Source organism: Carassius gibelio, chromosome B20 (assembly GCF_023724105.1).
Source record: "Carassius gibelio isolate Cgi1373 ecotype wild population from Czech Republic chromosome B20, carGib1.2-hapl.c, whole genome shotgun sequence".
NCBI lineage: Eukaryota > Metazoa > Chordata > Actinopteri > Cypriniformes > Cyprinidae > Carassius > Carassius gibelio.
In genome coordinates, this window is record NC_068415.1 from 18,952,731 (window position 1) to 18,973,560 (window position 20,830).

A 20,830-nucleotide genomic window follows, 5' to 3' on the forward strand; every position below is an offset into this window, starting at 1 on the left:
TAAGGGTGGTCGTGAAACCAGGAGTGCAATACACATTAACTTTGAAGTGAACCCCTTATTAAAATCAACTGTGGTTGTATTGTAGTTAAAGTGTAGAAACCATGGTGTATTGATTATTATTTGTATAACCACACTTTTACTACAAATAGCATGGTTATTACAGCAAAATATTGTAAGGTTTAACAATTATAACCATTATGGAGCCACAAGCCAGTGGAATGGAAAAAACCCAAGGTCTTGAATCACGATGAACTTCTTTTACCCCTCTTCTAATTTACTGAGCTTATCATAGTGCATTCTGGGATGTTTTAGATCTATGATTCAAACATGCATTTCTGCCTTAGATTCTGGCCAAAACAAAGTAGACTATCTTACTGTTTAAAAACAGCCTGAGCTACATTATGATGTTGCATAAAACCGTTGCCTAGATGGCGAGCTCACTTGGTTTTGGAGCAGGAATAAGCTGTAAATTTCTTCCTCAAACCCTTGAACTCCCTAATATAATATTGTTTACCAAATTGACTCATCAAAGCCTTTCCAGATTACGCTGTGAGAAATTATCCTCTTAAGATTGCCTCGGGGAAAGGTCAGGGGTGAGGCGCTGAAGAGGGGGATATGGAGCATATAAAATCATTATTTGACTCACTACCAAGCCAGATTTATGAGCACTCATTGATCAGAGCCTAGCGAGATGCTAAGGGCTTTGGTCAAGCAGCGGTCAGGTTACTCTCAGCCCGCATTGAGCCCTTTGTTTAGATTCTTCAAAGTTTGACCCTGGACTTTGGAGGCTTTGGAGATTTTACATCATTCTTTTTGTTTGACAAAAAATATTTAGTGTTCTTCTGTGACATAGTGAGATTGGAGATGATCACGGGGCAGTCTCTTGCTAACTTGAGTTTGAAGGGAAGGGTTTTTGTTTACAGGCAAATGGAAGGGGTTTTGCTGTCATGGGGGTTGTGGGATAAGATTAGGTGATGTTAATACAATGAGCGTAAGACTGTATATGTAGGGGGGTGGGCCGCTGACCCGATTGTTGCAGATGTAAGCATTTGGCAGCGTGCCCGTGTGCCATGATATCACCCTTCAGCCCAACAGAATTAACTTCTGCTATACTGCTTCATCAGAGGGAGGCTAAGAGCCTCTGTGATGCTGAAGGATGCTGTTTGGAGGGTCTCTTGGGAAGCCGAAGAGGCAGTTCAAGACCCGTTGAATTGTGTGCTCTGTAAATGTGCAAAACCATTTATGTTATACCAGCCTGCGAGCGAGAGAGTCCGTCTGCTTGTAAGTTTAGGCTGCCCCTTTTCTTGGCCTGTGCTCTATTTGCATGCCACACACCTCAATGTGAGGATCGTGCCGTGCTTAATATAGTTCTGCTGAACCGTGTTTGTGCAAAGGCTTGTGTGTTCCTTGTCCTCGTATACCCTCTGAATGGATCCCAGGAAAGGGTTTTGTTAGGACCCCTTAGTCTTCCTGTCCCACCTAAAACAATGTGCATTCCAGGAGAAATAGTCGGCATGTTAGTGAATTATTTTTTTGGTGAATGAATCATTTTTGTGGTCTGTTTTTTTGTTTTGTTTAGTTTTTCAAAAATTGAGTGATTCATTTGGAAAATGACCGATCTGATTGCAGCAGTACTTGAGTTGAATTAATTTAACTCAAAGATCTGATTGCAACGGTTTGCAAGTTTAAAAAACAGGTTCAAAATGAGCATCACTCAAGCTGAGCACAACGGATACCTTTTAAAAGTTTTACGAGATTTTTAGTATTGTTTATTGTAAATGCATATAATATGTAAGTTAATGACTGTTCCAGCTAAACTTTGAATCATGGGTGAAAAAAAAAATATTTTCATATTTTGTATCCTTTTCAGTGGGGTCCAGTGTTATTGTTTTGTAGCCCAGTGGCTTTCATTGTTTAGATAAAAACAGTTGAAATATTGTTTCAGATATGTATCGTTCTTGTTCCACTGAAGAAAGAAAGTCATTCAGGTTGGAAAGATCATGAAGAGGAGTAAATGATGGCTGCACCTTTAAAAGAGTATTTATGACACAAGACGAGTATTTTTATGTTTGTCCAGTCCTTCTTTGTACAAGAACTTAATTCTAGAAAAAACTGTAATTTAAGAGATATAATCATGTCTTGTTATAGCCATGTTTTCAGATATAAAAAAATAAAAAATAAAGAATGGTTGCAACCTCATTAATCTCAATTACAGTGGGTGTAAAACTGAACTGGATCACATAAAATACAATAAATAAATACACTAATTACATTCACTTAATCATGATAAAGAGTTATATACAGAAGCAGACATGTTTAAAGCATGTAAAATGTCATGTGACATCTGGTAACACATGATGTCATATATGAAATGCTGAATTGCTTTTTTGAAGCAGTTCATTGAAATGAACTGTTAGAAAGAACTGGTTTGTAGAAATGAGTCAAACTTTCCAACATTACTGCACGTATGTTTCACTTTAAAGCTAAACAACTGGTTCTCACAAATGATCTTTTTGTTAAAAACAAAAAATGCTAATAATAATAATAAATAAATAAATAAACACACATATACAAAGGCATTTGTATTGTTCAGGGAAATGTATTGTTTCAAATGTTACAGCAAAATAGTTCAATTGTATTTTTTTAAATAAAAAAAGAATTTTTTTTTTTTCAAATAAATGCTGTTGTTTTGAACCAACATTTTAGAATGATTTTTGAAGGATCAGTTGTTGTTTTAAATTGTAATAATATTTCTCAGTGTGTGTGTGTGTGTGTCCTGAAATTTAAAATGTTTCCTGGCAAAAAAATGATGATTATCATACATTTTTTAACTATTATTATTATTAGTATTATTATTATTAACTGTGATTTTACCACCCACTAAAATTACAATTAGTTTGTAAAAATAGTTCATATACCAAAAAAAAAAAAAATATTGTCAGGAATATTTACAGTAGAACAAGATAATTAGTCTTGACATTAAAATAATTAGTTGACATTAAAATACATATTTAAAGATTGCAGTGCAGCCCCAAAATACTGAATAATAGTTATTTCAAATCTTTCCCACCAACTTTCAAACCATTAGTTTTTACCCATTTGTAAGCTAGAAGTCTTTAATCATTTAAAATATGATACAATTTAGTATGCTCGCTCTATCCTTAATATATTTTAATAAGTACAGGTCAGAATACATATGTTGTTTAATTGTTACATAAATATATCTGTTACGCTGAATGACAATGGAACATTATTTCACCCATATCTTGACATTTCATTTTCACAAAACATTTGAAAACATTTGATTTGAAACAAATTTATTTTGATGAGGTCTTGTCTTTGACCATATGATCTCCCTGACTTCCAGGCCTTACAATTATTAATTTTTTCTTAGTTTTCCATTAAGGTAACCCTGTGTTAAACAGGCCTGTTTATCAGTATCCAGTTCAGCCAGAGTCAACTTTGTCAGGTAGGCAGCACACCTCTCCCACTGGGAGAGAAGAAACAACAAAGAAAGACAGAGTTCAAGGAGAGACATCTTGAAGTGAACAGTCACAGGTCAGTGGACATGCAGAGTATCGGACTGAAAATGGCCCGAGAGCATTTCACGGCACAGACAGCCTCACACACACACACACACACACTACACATGAGTGAACACACTCCTTTTGTCGAATGTAGATGTTTATTTATGAAGGGGTTCTTTTGAAAGGTCTGCTTTTGTCTCACATCCTTTCCATCATAAGATCAGAGAGCTGTACTCAACCCCCTCTTGCTCTGGATATCTGGCAATGCTGCGAGTGTGTGTGTGTGTGTGTGTGTGTGTTTGTGTGTGTGTAACAGCCCACAGTGAAATGTGAGATGGAGATGCCGTTTTCTATTTCAAGGTTGTAATCTCAGCCTGCACTCTTATGTGTGTGTGTGTGTGTGTGTGTGTGTGTGTGTAAGAGAGAGATTTGGCCATGAAGTCTTGGTTACTTGGTGTTCATTTCTGTTTAGTTTTTTTTTTTTTTTTTTTTTCAACTGAGCCATGTGGTAAATTAGCATTTGACCTGACTTCTCATTCTTTCTTTCTCCCCCTCTTTCTCTCCTTCACCACTCAACAGTTGACCTCTACACAAAACTAAAAGCTTAACCTGAGACTGTCAGCGGTGGTACATTGTACAGGTCTGGCGAGTCGTAAGTGCAATGTAATGTCTGTGTCTGTTCCCTTTTGACAGTTAATGGGATAGTGGACCGACGTTTTTGCATTTAGACTTTATTTTTAAGATGGTCTTAAATTTGATGGTTTTTCACTGAAATAACTATTTTCTACTTATTTTGTCTGTATAACTTATCTTCATAAGGATTTTATATTACACATTGTTAAATTAATGTTTATTGCATTATTTTGTATACTAACATAAGAGTGATTTGTATTGGTGTGCAAGACACTGTGTGCACCTTCAATATACAGGTGCTTGTCAATAAATTAGAATGTCAAGGAAAAGTTCATTTATTTCAGTAATTCAACTCAAATTGTGAAACTCATGTATTAAATAGATTAAATGCACACAGACTGAAGTAGTCTAAGTCTTTGGTTCTTTTAATTGTGATGATTTGGCTCACATTTAACGAATACCCGCCAAATCACAATCTCAACAAATTAGAATATGGTGATATGCCAATCAGCTAATCAACTCAAAACACCTGCAGAGGTTTCCAGAGCCTTCAAAATGGTCTCTGACAATCATTGACACCTTTCCCCAAGGAGTGTAAGTCACAAAAATTAATTGCCAATAAGCTGGCTGTTCACAGAGTGCTGTATCCAAGCATGATAACAGAAAGTTGAGTGGAAGGAAAAAGTGTGGAAGAAAAACATGCACAACAATTTAATCCTAACTATATAATATTATTCTAAAATTTTAAAGTTAATTAAAAGTTTTTTCATTTTATATTTATTTTCTTTTAATCCTTAAAACTTACAACTTTTTTGGTTGCTTGTCTGTTCATTGTCTGTTTAATATGTATAAATGTATATATGTATAATGCTGCAGTATATATATATATATATATATATATATATATATATATATATATATATATATATATATATATATATATATATATATATATAGTTTAGAGACAAAATGATTTGTTTGTTGGTTTATTTAGTTAGTTTTTTTTTTTTTCTAAAAAAGTCTACAGTGTTTTTTAAAAAAAAAATGATTTAGTTTTACAGTAAATCATTATAGCGTCATTTATTTATTTTTATTTATTTATTTAAAAAAAATATATTAAGCACAAAATGTCTATTTTACCTGACATTTTTTGAAGGCCCTTCATTTGTTAAAAAGTTTATTTATAAGTATTTGCAAAACTAGTTATACTTTGTAATCAAGCCCGAGTAACATGAGAACATGAGTACGTGGGAAAATAAATAAATCATTAGAACGTAATGCACTCTTTATGTACCTTTGTGTATGTTAATGAGTGTTTGAGTAGTTACAGGTAAATCAATAACATTAACGATTAATGTACTCCCTCTCTCTTTTGTTTATCCTGTCATCTATTTATCCAGTCATATCCAGAACCCGGTCACCATAAAGACATTTCAGCCTCTCATCACGTCCCTTGTATGCCAGTGTACAGCATGTATTTCTAATAGATTGTGTGTGTGTGTGTGTGTGTGTTTGAGATTAAACCCAATATGACTGCATCCAGACCACAGGTGTAGTGTAGCAATGCTCAGATCAGTTTGCAGAGGTTATAGATACGTTTCAGATAACCACCTTCACCCTGCCCATGACACACACACACCTCAATCCAGTACCATTCAGTCACTGTCATATCAAAACATACACATAGAATCAGAAGTACATTTTGTTGTTTTCAGTAACTAATATTTAGGATTGGGAATCAGCCTGCACACATACTGATCAGCCACTGGTCTGAATACTCAATGGCTATTAGTAGCATCAATACAACAAACAAGGTGTGCAATTTGTTTTCTTTTTCTTTTCTTTTTTTGTCTTTTCTGTGTTAGAACTTAAGAAATTCCCTGTGCTCAGACAGATACTAGTGATGCGGCCATATTTTTGGAACCCCAAAAATATTTGGCTGAAAACGTAAAATAATACATTTTTAATACATATTTTAAGTTTAAATAAAAAGCTAAATAAAAAATGTAGTTTGGAAATCGGTTTCAGTTATAGTAATTATAATAATAATTATAATGTTCTTTTGATATTAACCAATACATATGTTTAAAACATACAGTTATGTATACTCACATACGATGATTCTGTCATACTATTGACCTTAAGATTTTTTACTCTACATTTGGATGGTCCCTCCTCATGGAGGTTGCCAAGTTGAGATCACATGACCAGCCATATATTTCAGGTATTTAGTCTATTGTTGTCATGTAAACTGTGTCAAATGAATACGCACGATGATGAAGGGTAACAGTCTTTATTAAATCCACAGGAAAGTAATCCACAAAGGAAGCCTGGAGACAATTGAGACCAGACAAACACAAACTGAACAGACTGGAGCCAAATGAGAAAAAATGAAAGAAATATCTGCATCCACACAAAACCAACACAAAACGATATAGTATACATGTACATGACATACCAGTATGTGGTGCTGTAATTCTATAACAAGGATACACTAAAAATGGAGAAGAAGACTTTGACTGTGCGCATAAACCTTGCGCGCAGTACACAAACGAACATGGAACAAAACATTTATTAATCTGTGTTAATGTTAGTTAATAAAAAACAATCGTTCAGTGTTTGTTCATGTTTTTGTTGCTGTTACGTGACGTAGCGGTGTCTGACTAAGGGCGAGATGTGAGCTGTTGACGTCATCGTTTCAGAAAATATATGGATTCGCTGTCCACATGAAAATGCAAGGGTGGCATTTTCTGATTTATCCACTCTGGGACCCGGTTTCAAACATGTCGGTTTCACTCTCCCAAAACACCAGCTCTGTGTGGACGAAATGCTTATATGATACAAAATGTATGCGTATACAGCAAAACTCATCTCCATGTGGACAGGGCATCAGTCGAGGGACTAAAACAAGGGGTTCTTCTCATTTCTTATTAGTGCATCATCATATCCTTTCCTCATGTCTTAGCTCAACCCCTTTGGATATGAGGAAAGGATGTAAGGAAAGAAACTGCAGACGGAGGAATCAAAGGATGAACATTGGAATATTCCAGACCACTCAAGCGTCACCTAAAAGCATCATCAGCTGCGCTAAAAGGATCTGCCCATATGTAGTTAAAGTTTGTCTTTTAAGGCATTCATAATAAATATTAATAAGGCAAGATGCCCTTCTGAAATATATGACATACTTAAACTGCAAAGGTAAAATATAAATGTAAATAATTATGACAGATGTGAAGGGGGAGGAGAATTTACATGTGTGTCAGTTTTTTTCACCAAAAAAAGACTTCCACATAGAATAGACCGGTGTATATTTTTCACTATGTTAGAACATGATGTGTGCTGTGTGAACCCCATGTCTTGTTAGAAACAGCAAAATAACTAAGTGGGGCAGGTCTTTGTAAAGGGTCAATTCAATTAATGAATAAAAGCTTAATTCATCCACACCAACAGAAGTCAATGTATCATTCTAGGAAGTAAAACATTTCAGGAAGTCAAATAGTATCGAAATGACTCACAAGCATCATATATTATGTAATTGACAAGACCAAATCTATAACTGGGAAATAAAAACAACTGGATATAGCAGTTATTTTTAAAGTTACTTAGTTACCTTTAAAAGTGATTTCCTCAAAAATGAATAAGTAAATAAGCAAATAAATAAAGGGCAGTCAAGTTTCCCTGCCATTCCCCTGTTACCTTGTCCTGTTTATGAAATAGTTGTGGGGAAGCCCATGGAGAGGTTTCCTGATCATAACAAAGCTGTCACACTGCACTGGAATGATGTGCTGATGATATCAGTGAAGTTCAGCCAGGTGTCTTCCCTTTGCAGGAAAGTACAGCCTAAAGCACGGACTTTTTGAGAAACCACAAAAACCAATATTAGGGGAAGGGTCACATTAGCTTTTCTCGCCTATTTTCTTCTCTTTACTGAAAGCTTACTGGATAGGACTGGCATTTGGGGTTGACCTCTAAACTTTAACGCCCTAGGTTCCAGATCGAGGGCTTCGTCCCACTCTTGCGGCCATGGCGGTTGTTCTGTAGGAGGTTGTGAGGGATTCCCAGTGAGATGTCGCATGTCCCCTGTCGTGATCTTTTGTCCCCCCACCACTGAGTGGTCTATTTCTTCTCTGTAGTGGCTTTTTCTTCCTACATGCGACGGCGCTGTTGTTTCTCTTTCCGTAAGTGCATCTTTCATGTTTTTCCCCCCAGTGCTTCGCTCTGTGTTTCTCTCTAAGACTTGCGATCTCCGTCTTTCTCTTGAGAAATGGCCTAGTTGGTCTTTAACCCCCACATGTGGCTTTGTGGCAGCCAACCCAGACAAGGGTTAGAGATGGAGTCCTCTCGGGTTTGGTTTTTCAGTGACCTTTTCTTTCTGCCTAACGGGAACTTGCATTATTGATTGAAAAAACAACACTTGCCAAGTTCAGATTCCTAAGCCGTTTTTAAGCATCCAATGCTAAAATCAGAAAGCCTCTATGACAGATACTGTTTTGTTACTTTGGCACAGACATACAAAGCCACTCATGACTGGATCTAAGACCTTCTTGCTGAAATACCATCAATATTTAGCAAGAGAGAGAGAGTTTTTTGAAAGTCTAACAAATGGTAGCAATTTGAACATCTTATAAGAGCTAACTTTGAATGGTATCTCACAACACCACTCATACAAAATCTTAGGAGTAATACTTAAAGTACTTTGCTTGTTTCCTGGAAAACAAAATGATAGCGTGTGCTAAAATGCTAATTCTGTTCACATCTGTCTACTACAGCTACTGCTGAGAGGATGAACTCATTCTTAATCACAAGGAAACTGATGGAAAGACTGGCAACCATGTATAAACTGAGAATACTTGATACAGATGATGGTTACATTACAATATATCACATTGACATAAAAAATATATAGTCTACATGTATGCATTGATACACTGTTTGACAAACATGTTATTGAAACTATGGACTTTTTTCCATGTTGCCCATGTGTAGTTTACATGAAATTTGAAATAAATGTAAAGTCCATGTAAACCTTTTTCCACGCTGCTTGTATGACCTTGTATTAATTGAGAAACTATGCACTTGTTATTGACATATATTAAGTTTATACTTTTTTTATTATTATTATTGAATCATTACAAATTAACCCTAAAAATTCCCCCTTGAAATGCATGTATTGGTCACAAAAGCCCTATGTGAAATTTAGAAGAATTCATATTTTTTTTCCTAGGAAAATGTTTGTAGTTAATAATTTATTAATATAGTTAATATTAATTAGCTGGTATGTATTATTCATCTATGAGGAGTTTGACACACATTTTTGAAAATGTAGTATGCATTTGCCAGTAGCTTTTTAGGTCATGCAACACCTACAAAAGTGAACTAAATAACTAACTAAATAAATAATCAGGTCACATGATCAAAGACATCTTCACTGAGCCACATTGTGTAACTCAAGATTATTCATAGTGTAAAAAGGATATGCACAGAAATGTGCAAATTCGAGAAAAATCCGTCTGACGCTCTAGCATCTTCAGAACTATATAAAAAAAGGTGATGCATGCGAGACAACAAAGCAAATTGCAGATGGATATGTTTTTGTGTGAACGGTGCATTGGGAAAGACCACTAACCCACAATGTGCTCTTCATATATGACATTTACGCATTCAGTGTCTTTTCTCTTTCGTTTCTGGTCTTTCTCTATCACTTACTTCTGAGGTTGATGCACAACAGGGTCTGCTAATTCACATGGGGGTAGAAAGCAATACACACGCAGTGGTGCACGCCAGTTTCACACAGACAAGAGAATATGAAGATCATTTCAAGAAATGCATCATTACTAGACACTCATTGTCGTACATAGTGTGTATGTTCTCCTAGACTGCACTGGGACAGAGGACAACAGTGTCAAATCTCACTTAAACTCACTTTCCACATGTGCATAGGGATCAAAAATCATTACTATAGACATGTGTGAGAGGAAGTGTGTGTGCATGTGTTCATGTGTGTATGTGAAATCCCATTAACAGGAGGATGTAACCTTTACCTCTCACAACTGCCAGCATTTCACATTTGTTTCGAATGGGAAGGACTATCAGCAGCCCACTCTCTCACTTCCTCTTGTTCGGAGGATTTAATCCCACTCTCCTCTTAGAACAACCCCTCCTTTCTTAACAAAACAAGCCCATCAGGCACCTTTGAAATCCAGCCATTTTCCCATTAAGGCCATGTGATGGAAAAGCTGTTGATTTTCCTGATTGGATTTAGCCCCGTGAAACCGATCCTGGACCATGTGGCTCAGCGAGGAGAACGTTTGAATGAAAGAGGAAATAGATGAATGAAAGGGAGGGGAGAGTGGAAACAGAAAACGAAGTCCACTTTATTCTCTATAGTGCAGTTTGAATGTGACCTGACAGTAACGGCTCCAGAACTGGACCTGTGCTGTGCACTTGAAAGGGGGGCCGAGAATCTCAGCTGGATCAAATTGGGTTCTCTACAGTAGTTTTGAATCAAAGCATTTCTTGTTAATCCTCTCGTTTCACCTGGAGGACATGGATTAGGCATTTCACATTTGTTTTTGTAAGATTCTGGAAAATTATATAGCTGTGCTTTTTTTTCTTTCTGTTGTTTATAGACAAACTGACAAGCCAAAACCGACGTAAGCAAGTACAAAGAAAGTACAGAAAAACATAAAATTAAGGGTATTTGAACACAAAACCACATTTGGTTTACAACCATTAAAAATGGGTACAATTCAGTTTGGACATGGAAACACACTAAAATCTGCATATCTTTGGGATTTAAATATATAGGGCTTTAAAAATGGAAGACTATGAAGGAAAAGTTTGTTAACAACCAGAATCTTAAAGTATATTAAGTGATCTTTAATACTGAGTTACAGGGACACCAACTCTAGAAAAGTATACATTCTGCAATTGTTGTGATATATAGAAAGAAGATACATTTCTAGTTCCAACATTGCATTGCAAGAAACTCAGAGAAAAATAAATAAATCCAAAATAACCAAGCTGAGAGGAATTTTGACTAAATACATCATCATACCTAGCTCATTGTTTCGGAATGGAGTGTTTTCTCATTTAGTTCAGTTGATTTGGGTATATGAAAGTGGCAAATGCACTGTGATTTGCATCAAAAACAATTGGTCTGAGATCACCAGAACAGAGTGGTCTCAACCCAACTGAAAATAAATTGGTTTGGCTTCGGAAATGCCCGAGCAAAGCCTGTCATCAAAGTATTCCTGTTTAATTGCCTCCCAGAACTGTTAAATGACTGCGTTCCCAAACAGCAGCATCCACCTCCGAAAGCAATAACGATATTCATTGTGTTTCGTCTGCTCATTCTGAGGTGAAAGTAATTTATTATATAGGAAAATTATTATATTCAGTAGCTTCTCCTACTTTTCGTAGTTATGTATAGCGCCAGTTTATCAGGTAGTGACGATTTTGTTCTCTTTGACTCATTGGATGGAAACGGTGCTTGTTCGCAAATTTTGTGTGTGCGATATTCCAATTTTGCGCATAAGTTAAATTCGGAACTTTGGATGGAAACCCGGCTATAGACCAGTTAAGAAAGGAATTAATGTGACGTGTTAGAAACATTTAGAAAATGGATTCATAACAGCTGCAGATGTGAGCAGAATCCCAAAACATAGACAAGCAATCTCTGACCAATGAGAGAACAGTTTTACTCACACGTGACTTGCAAAAATTTTGGTTATCTTTGAAATACTGCCTTTTTTTAAAATACTGTCTAAAAATACACTATAAAGGTGCTAAATATCTAAAATAGTTTAAAATATTCTAATATACTAAAATAGTTTCTATTTTATTAAATACTGAAAAGTATATCCCCCAGTATTGCCATATTATTTATGTTTTCACATTTCACACAGAACATGTTTCTGCGTCCAGTTGTGTTGAGTTTATTACACTTAAGATGCAGTCACATTTACAGTTGTTCAGCTATTTTTTGGGGAGAAATACATTTATTTCAATAGGGATCCACGATCTGGCGAAATAATTGCACATGATTTTGCAACTGGTTCAAGGTGGCCACACAGAAAGCAGCTTGGTTTGAAAGTGACTTCTGTGTGAGCTGTGCTTCACAAATCGCTACAGTATTGACAACAGACAATGGATCTTTTTTTGCAGTTTTTGTTGCTACAAAATCTTTGCTAATGTGACAGCACAGTGTTATGTTAGCTACGCAACATGCCAACATATCTTACCTGTTTCACGTGAGTAGAGCTATTTTTGCATTCCAAATCCAATTAATTTATGAAGTTCAGTGCCTCTTAGTTGCTGCTTAAAGAGTCATTTCATACTAAACACGTACTTGCATTCAAGACAGCCAGGAATTTTAAGACTATTTTTCAAAGTTGATCCATAAACTTGGTGTAAGTTACTGACAAAACAAAGAGACGTGACGCAACGGCCAAATATGGCCATCTGATACATAGACTAGACTTAAAAAATAGTGCCGATGGAATGTTTCTGTGTGAAACCAGCACCTTTTATAATCAGCAAAGCAGGTTTTTAGACCAGAGCTATTGTCTACACCACAAATTTTTGTTGAGTAATTTTGTTAACTCCCATTCACTCCACATTCATTCAAACAGTACCAGTACGCACTCTAAATCTCACATCTGTCAGCATACCGTTCAAATTAAAAAGCTGACACTTGTGATTTTATACCCACAGAGTTGTTATGCCACAAATGCACCCCATCTGGATATTAGATCTCAGACAAAACACATTACAGATGGGATTTTACGTTTTCCCCTGGCGTTCCCCTCCTTGTTGGAGAAGAGGCCGAGGATTTTGACGGACAGCTGTAATCTCCAGTGAAAATATTTGATCAGTGACGGCCAGTCAAAACATAAATGAACACAGTCTGGAGTTTTGATCTGACACGGTTTCAAACCGCTCACCACAGTATCCACTGGTACCCACAATCACCAGCACTTGATAATACAGAAAACAAGTTAGATCAGCAGATTTTAACTGTAGTCTGGCAGTTATGCCATGGTACGGTTGGGTCTTTTTGACCTGTATATGGCTATAAAATTGAACAATGTGTGCACTCAGCAAGCATAAACCACAGGCTTCTGATGCACAAAACGAACCCTCTATTTACCATTTATTACTGGCTTATATAACAGTGTACTTTGCTGACTTTCTCCGGCCGTCTTTGCTATTTTAAAGAGGTATAGCGCTGTCTCGTTCTGTCTCTGACAAGGCAGTACTCCTGATAAATCACAGGTTCAAGTGCCATGTTTAATCTATAAAATGCAACCACATGTGCATCTGTGCTTATAGGCGGGGATACGGCCCGGATTAGTTCATTTTTCTCACAGACGTCTCAGAATGGTGATAAGGACGGGAAATGGAGACACAGGTATCTGGGTCAGATCTACCGTAAAAGTTGTCCTATAATAACAGCTTGGCCAAATTATAGCCTTAGCTAATGTCACACACCTGCGCTAAAACCATGCTGAACACATGACCTGCTTTGCTATTAAAGAAAAAATAAATAAAAGGCTTTAAAGCCTAACATAACACGGGGACATGACAGTTGTGTCATGTGAATATTTTTACCTAGAGTACACTATAGGTTTTTGAACAGTAAGATTTGTTATGCTTTTTTAAGACTGCAAGCCTGCATTTATAAAAAAATAAAAATAAAAAAATAATAACCATTGTTATGTGCTGGAAATCGTTTTTTAGTCCAACTGAATCTGAACATGCTAAAATGCTTATAAAATCATTTTGTCATACAGTGAAAGTCAGTGGTGTCCAGTAGTGTTCTGGACCTCATTCACTTTCACTGTATTGATAAAAACGGTGCTCCTTAGACCTGTTTTTTTTTTTTTTGTCCAACTCAGTCTAAACATGCCAAAATGAATAGAAGGTTCATATGAACAGTGTTTTTGTTTTTGAAAGTGAAATTCAATTAGAACCAGTTTGGGGCCCCATTGGCTTTCATTGTACAGATGAAAACAGTGATCTGCAGAAGAAAAAAAGTCACACAGGTTTGAAACAACATGAGGGTAAGTTAATATGACAGAATTTGGTTAAGTTTTGTTTTAAGGGGCGCTATCCCTTTAAAGTGTGAGTCCTTCATGAGTGAGTGCTTCAAAAAGGCTATAACCCGTATGTGCTGGCAATCAGTTTTTTAGCCCAACAGAATCTAAACTAACCAGAATGCTTGTAAACAAACAGAAGGTTCATATTTTCGTTCTTACAAGCCGAGAACAGCTTGAACCTTGAATGATATACTTTAGTGCAAAACAAACTCAGTTCTCATTAAACCATAGCAATACTTCTGTGAGAGGATATGTATTACCCTTTAACAAACAGACTTTAATAATCTGCAACAGTGCCAAATAACAGATAACTGCCTTGTGTTCTGACAGAACACGCCTCTAGGAGACTGGAGGATCTGGTTTTGTTCTTTTGAGAGCATTTTTTTATTATGCAACTGTACTTCTTGTGCTTAAGATCAATTTGGTTGTTCTTTACATCTCCACCCCCCGTTTTTAAATATTTGAAATATATCTGTGTCTTCACACACTCCTATGGAGTGAACGCCCTGCCACGAGAGAGTAAATGCTGAACTGAGTATTGTTTGACCTTGAGTCTGGGTGGAGACGCTAAGCGTGCGAGCTAGCACAAGGGATGCAATTGTTGCATTTCCCTCCTCTTTCTGCGTGTGCATCTTTCTTTATTATTAAAGTGGGTCTGAATTTCCTGGAAAAAAAAAAGAGTTTCTATCTCAGAACTAAACATCCCACCTCAACGCAAACGTGTGGAGTTTTGTGTTCGATAAGGTTGTATGAGTCACATACACGGGGGCTGTAGATGTGGGAGAAGCTGTGCACAACCATAACATTTCACTATTCCACAATCAAATCTTAATCTGCCTACAACCGTGATTTTATACACCAAATTGTGGTCACCTTTGAACACTTCCTACTCCCTGACATTTCAATAATTGGTGATAAATTTCAACAAAGCTTGGGTTAGGACCTTTTGGCAATCAGAATCAGTCAGTAAATCATGGTGTAGTGTGGGGGTAAAGCATGCACAGAAGATGGGGGGATATCCATAACCGTTGTGACTTTTTCCCACTGTGGAGGCATTTCTCTGGGGGGGAGGGGATGGGGGTTAGCGAGTGCAAAGTGCTTTTGGAAGTGCTCAAGGGCAAAAACTGTCACAGACATTCCATTCAATCTATCGGAGCTGTAAACCCTTCATTTTCTCCATAAACCAGCCTGACTGACCTTAAAGCAACCATAATTACGACAACAAAAGAGACAGGAAGACACTAAAGGAAGTGTTGGAGAGCAACTGGCTAAAAGTAGCATCAAATAAATACATCTCTAAAGAGTTAGTTCACCCAAAAATGAAAGTTCTGCTATTGATTACTCACCTTCATGTCATACCAAACCCATAAGACCTTCGTTCATCTTCAGAACACAAGTTTTTGATGAAATCCAAGAGCTCTCTGACCCTGCAACTGTCACATTCAAGGCCCAGAAATGTAATAAAGACATCAATAAAATAGTCCATATGACATCAGTGGTTCAACCGTAATGTTATGAAGCTACAAGGCTACTTTTTGTGCCACTGATGTCACATGGACTATTTTAACAATGTCCTCACTACCTTTCTGGGCCTTGAACGTGGTAGTCGTGTTGCTGTCTAAACACAGGGTCAGAAAGCTCTTGGATTTCATCAATATCTTAACTTGTGTTCCGAAGATGAACGAAGGTCTTAAGGGTTTGGAATGACATGAGGGGTGAGTGATTAATAACAGAATTTTTGGGAGAACTATCCCTTTAAGTAGTATGACTGTAGTTCAGTTGCATTCATAGTAGTGTAGCTTTTTATAGCAGTGTAGCATGACAAATGCATAACTGTTCTTCCTTTTATTTTTCTTTACGCATACTCAGTATGCAAAAAGCTTCACAGACACATCTTCATACACATTTTTACAAATGTATACCCATTTTAAAAATAATTAAACTGTCAATAGATTTGCCAGATTTTACAAAGTCCATGGCATTGTGACCTACAAGAGTCTTGCTAGATCTTCAGGAAAGCTCATGTATTAACGTTTGCAAATTCCTTAAGTGGAACTGTATATTTTGCTTTTATCAGAGTTATGTCTAAAATATTCACTGAAATGTTACATTGGATTCAGCAAAAGTATTTTAGGGTTGTCTTCAGAACAGATGGCTCTAAAATAGCATGAATGAGCTTTTGCTTAGATGCAAAACAAACAGTAAATTGCACCATATTTTGTGGTTTTCAAATTCACAAATGTTTTTATTAGTGACTAAATTAATGAGCAGACAAGTGTGGAAAAAACTGGCAGGGATTAAAAAAAACATTCAGGATTAAACTGTAATTGAATTTATTCAGATCAGCTTGGTAAACTCTAGTTTGAAACCAGCTTCTCCAACAGTGTACAAAGCAGTGAGGAAGACTAAGAGCTGAAGGGAAAGAGAAGGTTAAGGGTTAACTAATGAACAGAGGTGAATTTGGTGAGAGGGATGAGTCTTTTGTGTCATAAAATTCCTAAAATAGAGACAGAACTCCAATGAATAGATCAGAAGTTGGCAGGAGGTCTGCAGAGTAATATATGAAGGGATCCGCAACAAACAATAAGCTCTTTCTGTTATAACAGTCTCAGATTTTTATAGAAATAATAGGTGTATATAGTGACAGGCTATTAAGAGAAACCGGAATATATGTCATGAGAGAAAAGTGATGATATGCTCTGTGGTTGCTCTGGGTGCGAGGTGTTAATGACTACAGCTTTTAGATTCTTAGGCCTTTGCCAAAGCTTCATACCCAAAACAAGATATTATTTCATGGAATCACTGTAAATATTGTCTATGTTCACCAAAACATCTCATAGAAAAAAAGTATTGTTACTTCCTATTAAAGGACCCAAGCACGTTTAAATGGTCTTACGTGAGAAGTGTTTTATTAACTGGTTCAGCCAATGGCATTAGTTATTAGTCAGAACTGTTCTTTTGTCCAAACGAATACACACTGTGAGAAAAGTAAAATTGGGACATGGCATACTCTGTATTGGTTTTTTACAGGTGTTTTACATGTATTTATTCTTTTGATTTATGCTGTGGTTTAGGGTTAAAGAAAATATTTGAATTTAACGAATAATGTCCTAGCAGAAACTTAATAATAACTTTACCATTTTTCTACAAATTATTTTCTTACATAAAGACAGTAGGTCCTTATTTTTGCATTTTGTATCATTTGATATTTTTGGTCTGACAGCATAAATGCAGATTCAGTATAAACCTGAAAATTGTAATAATTATAATCAATCACTATGCATGTGACATTTGTACAAAGGCCAGTTTCCGACACGGTATAAAACATTTAAAACATGCAAATGCAAAAATGCGAGAAATAAACATGCTGACAAAAAAAATGAATAAAAAAATTAAGATAACTTTTTTATTTTATTTTTTGTGGCAGAAACAGGCTTCCATACATTTGGCCACAATTGCATGTTTAAAGCTTTTAAAAATATATTTATTTTCATGTTAAGCTAGTTTAAGCTGAAAAACACATTTGGCTGTATTATTCTGAATTCTCAAGTCATTAAGAACTGGCAGTAAACGTCCGAGCTGAAAACTTGCAGTACGCAAATGTGTCTCATGCTAGCATTTTTGAGCCATGTGAACTGGAGGAAGTGTGTTTGGTTTAGTTCTGCCCTGATGACAGTCATCCACTGCCTGTAACGAATCTGTTCATGCTGCTTATTTGATCAGCTCATGGCTGTTTGTTTTCTTGCGCTACCAGAGGGTGAACTACATTTGTTTCTACTTACAGACTGGCTCAGTGAAATCAAACAATAATTAACTCAAATTAAGAGTGCATAAGCAGACCAGTGTTCAGGGTTTGTGTTCTCTTGTGAAGTGGTGGATTAGTTTATTTGGGAATAACATTATAATCAGGTAGCAGTTCTTAGCAGTGCAAATGTTTTAGTTGTGAAAAATGTATAAAAGACTGCAGATTTACATCATGTTTCAGAGCTGTGGGAAACAAGGTATGCTATTAAGACTTCTGAGAGCAGATCATCAGAAAAATACTGCCCATGGTACAGAGATGGTTTCAGTTATCAGTAATATCATGGTACATGGTTAAAAAAAAAAAAAAAACCTTTATGCAAACATTACATATTTTACCTGTAACTTTTAATATAAGTCAACAAGTGAAACCCTTTAGATGCATCATCTTGTTTTCAGGAGGGTTCAAACATATTTTGCAATTATTAAAAAAAATAATAATAATAATAATATATAAAAATAATAATAATAATATATAATACTGAACCACATGGTGTTGTTAGTGAATGTATACATTATTTAAAATTTCAATAAATAATTTATTTAAAGAAACATTTTTAGATATAGTTCAATGAGTTCTAGCTACATAAAACTATTTTTATATCGTCAGCTGTTGATATTGTTGACATTAAAAAAGGAAACTATATTTTATTATATTTTGAAGCAATGAAACGTACAGTAATATGATCTATTGTTGTATTTACATTTTATGAAACAATATTATTAAAAAAGTATATTTAGGAACATAAAACAAAATTAAAATAATAATTTCTGTGAAAAAAAAGCATGTTTTCTAGACAAACTACTCCTTTCTGCCAGTGGTCAGCAAAGAGATATTCCTGCCCCAAACTCATTGGTTGAAGAAATATTGCTCTGTCGGGTTTGTCAGGGTTCTCCAACAAACAGCATTGTTTGGATCACAGAGTATACTTTCTAGGGAAATCGTCCTATAAATTTGTTACTTATATTTGTCTCTGCATATGAAATTGTGCATATAAAAATAAAAATAAAACATCCTTTAACTTTAAGTCGCTGGAAACCTTTCAGTCTGACTCATGACCGATCATGACATGAATTGTTGTGTTTTGAATGCGTAGGGTGTTTTTGCTCCCTTGGGACATAGTGGTTCAGTGAAAGCCCTTTACTGTCTTCTGGGTTGAGTTTTAGAGTTGTTTAATTTATAGATGCATAACTAACATCCCCAGCCCTCGCAGATGCAGATGCAGATGCGGCCCACACCCACACAGTACCGTCCGAACTGCTCATCTGGCCTTAGATCCAGGGGTCTAAGAACTTCTTGAGTAGTGACACACTATCTGTGGGTGAGGGCGACTCATCACATCGGCGCCATTGGGGTGGGGGGTGTCACACTGAGAGGGACACAAAATTTAGCACACTCCACCACAGAGAATAAACACTTCTAAATGGAGATGTATAACTGACAGCTGTGGTTGATGAATACATGTGAAAACCTAAAAAGATAAGCAACTGTCGAATTAGAGCCATGGCAAACCAGTTGCCACATACTCTTGCAGGGACCTAGGGTTGAACCTACACTATTTTCTCATCACATTCCATCTGAACATTTCTGTCATTCTAGTTTTTATAAGACCGTCTTAATGATTTTTATCAAATGGATGCGCAGCGTGACGGCAATGTAATTCAAATTTAATGCAGTTTAATACAATGAACATTATTATTTTTCCTGGTTCAGGTGTTAAACTGATTTGTTGAGAGAGTGATAACATGAAGCACTACTAAATCTCCATATATGTAAATTCCCAACTGTTTGTTTCTACATACAGCTGTGAGTCAGCCTCTCAAGTCTGAACATCATCAGACAAGTTCCTTTTGCCCTCACCAAAATTATATTTTTTTTATAAATGAACTTTACCAATAAAGAAAAGGTTCATATTTCTCACCAAATGGCATGGTTAAATAATATATTATTATTATTGTTATTATTATTATTATTTCTTTGTTCCAAAGTTGTTCCAAAAATGTATGACTCTCTTTCTTCTGTGGAACATAAAATATATTTTGTTTGTTTTTGTTGAAACTGAAAGTCCAAGGATGTGTTTGGTTGTTGTTTGTTTGTTTGTTTTGCTTAGATGAAAATGAAAGTCCAACATAACAAAAGTTGTTTGTTTTGTTTCATTTTTTGTTTTGCTTTGTTTTGTTTTTTGTTCGTTTTTTGTATTTTTGATTTGTTGAAGAGGAAATGTCCAAAGGAGCATTAAACCCATTTGACATGAGAACAAAACAAACTTTCGTTCATGGTACAGACAAAACAGTTTAAACATTTTTCAATAATCCTCTTTTTTGTGTTTCACAGAAGAAAGAAAGTCATTCCGGTTTGGAACCACATGAGGGTGATTTAATTATGACAGTTTCTTTTGTAAACTATACTTTTAAGAAACATAGTACAACAGTTAGACCTGCTCATGAAAGAGATTTTCCTTTGGTCTGCTCTAAACTGTCTGATCTTATCAATAAAAACAAATAAATAAATACAATTTCTCTATCTGTGCTGAAGTAAATTCGATTCTGTTAGCAAAACCATCAGGACCCTAACCCAGTCTGAAGGAATAAAAGCTATGGAAGAAATGGTAGATGTGTTTTGAGGCCTGTGACTGGCTGTGGTTTTCACACTTAGCTGAGTCATCTAAATAAAATACAATCACACACTCCCTCCCCCACACCTTTCCCCCCTGTATCCACACGTCTGCATGTTCATACAAAGCTCCAGCTGAGTGCCATAGCTCTACT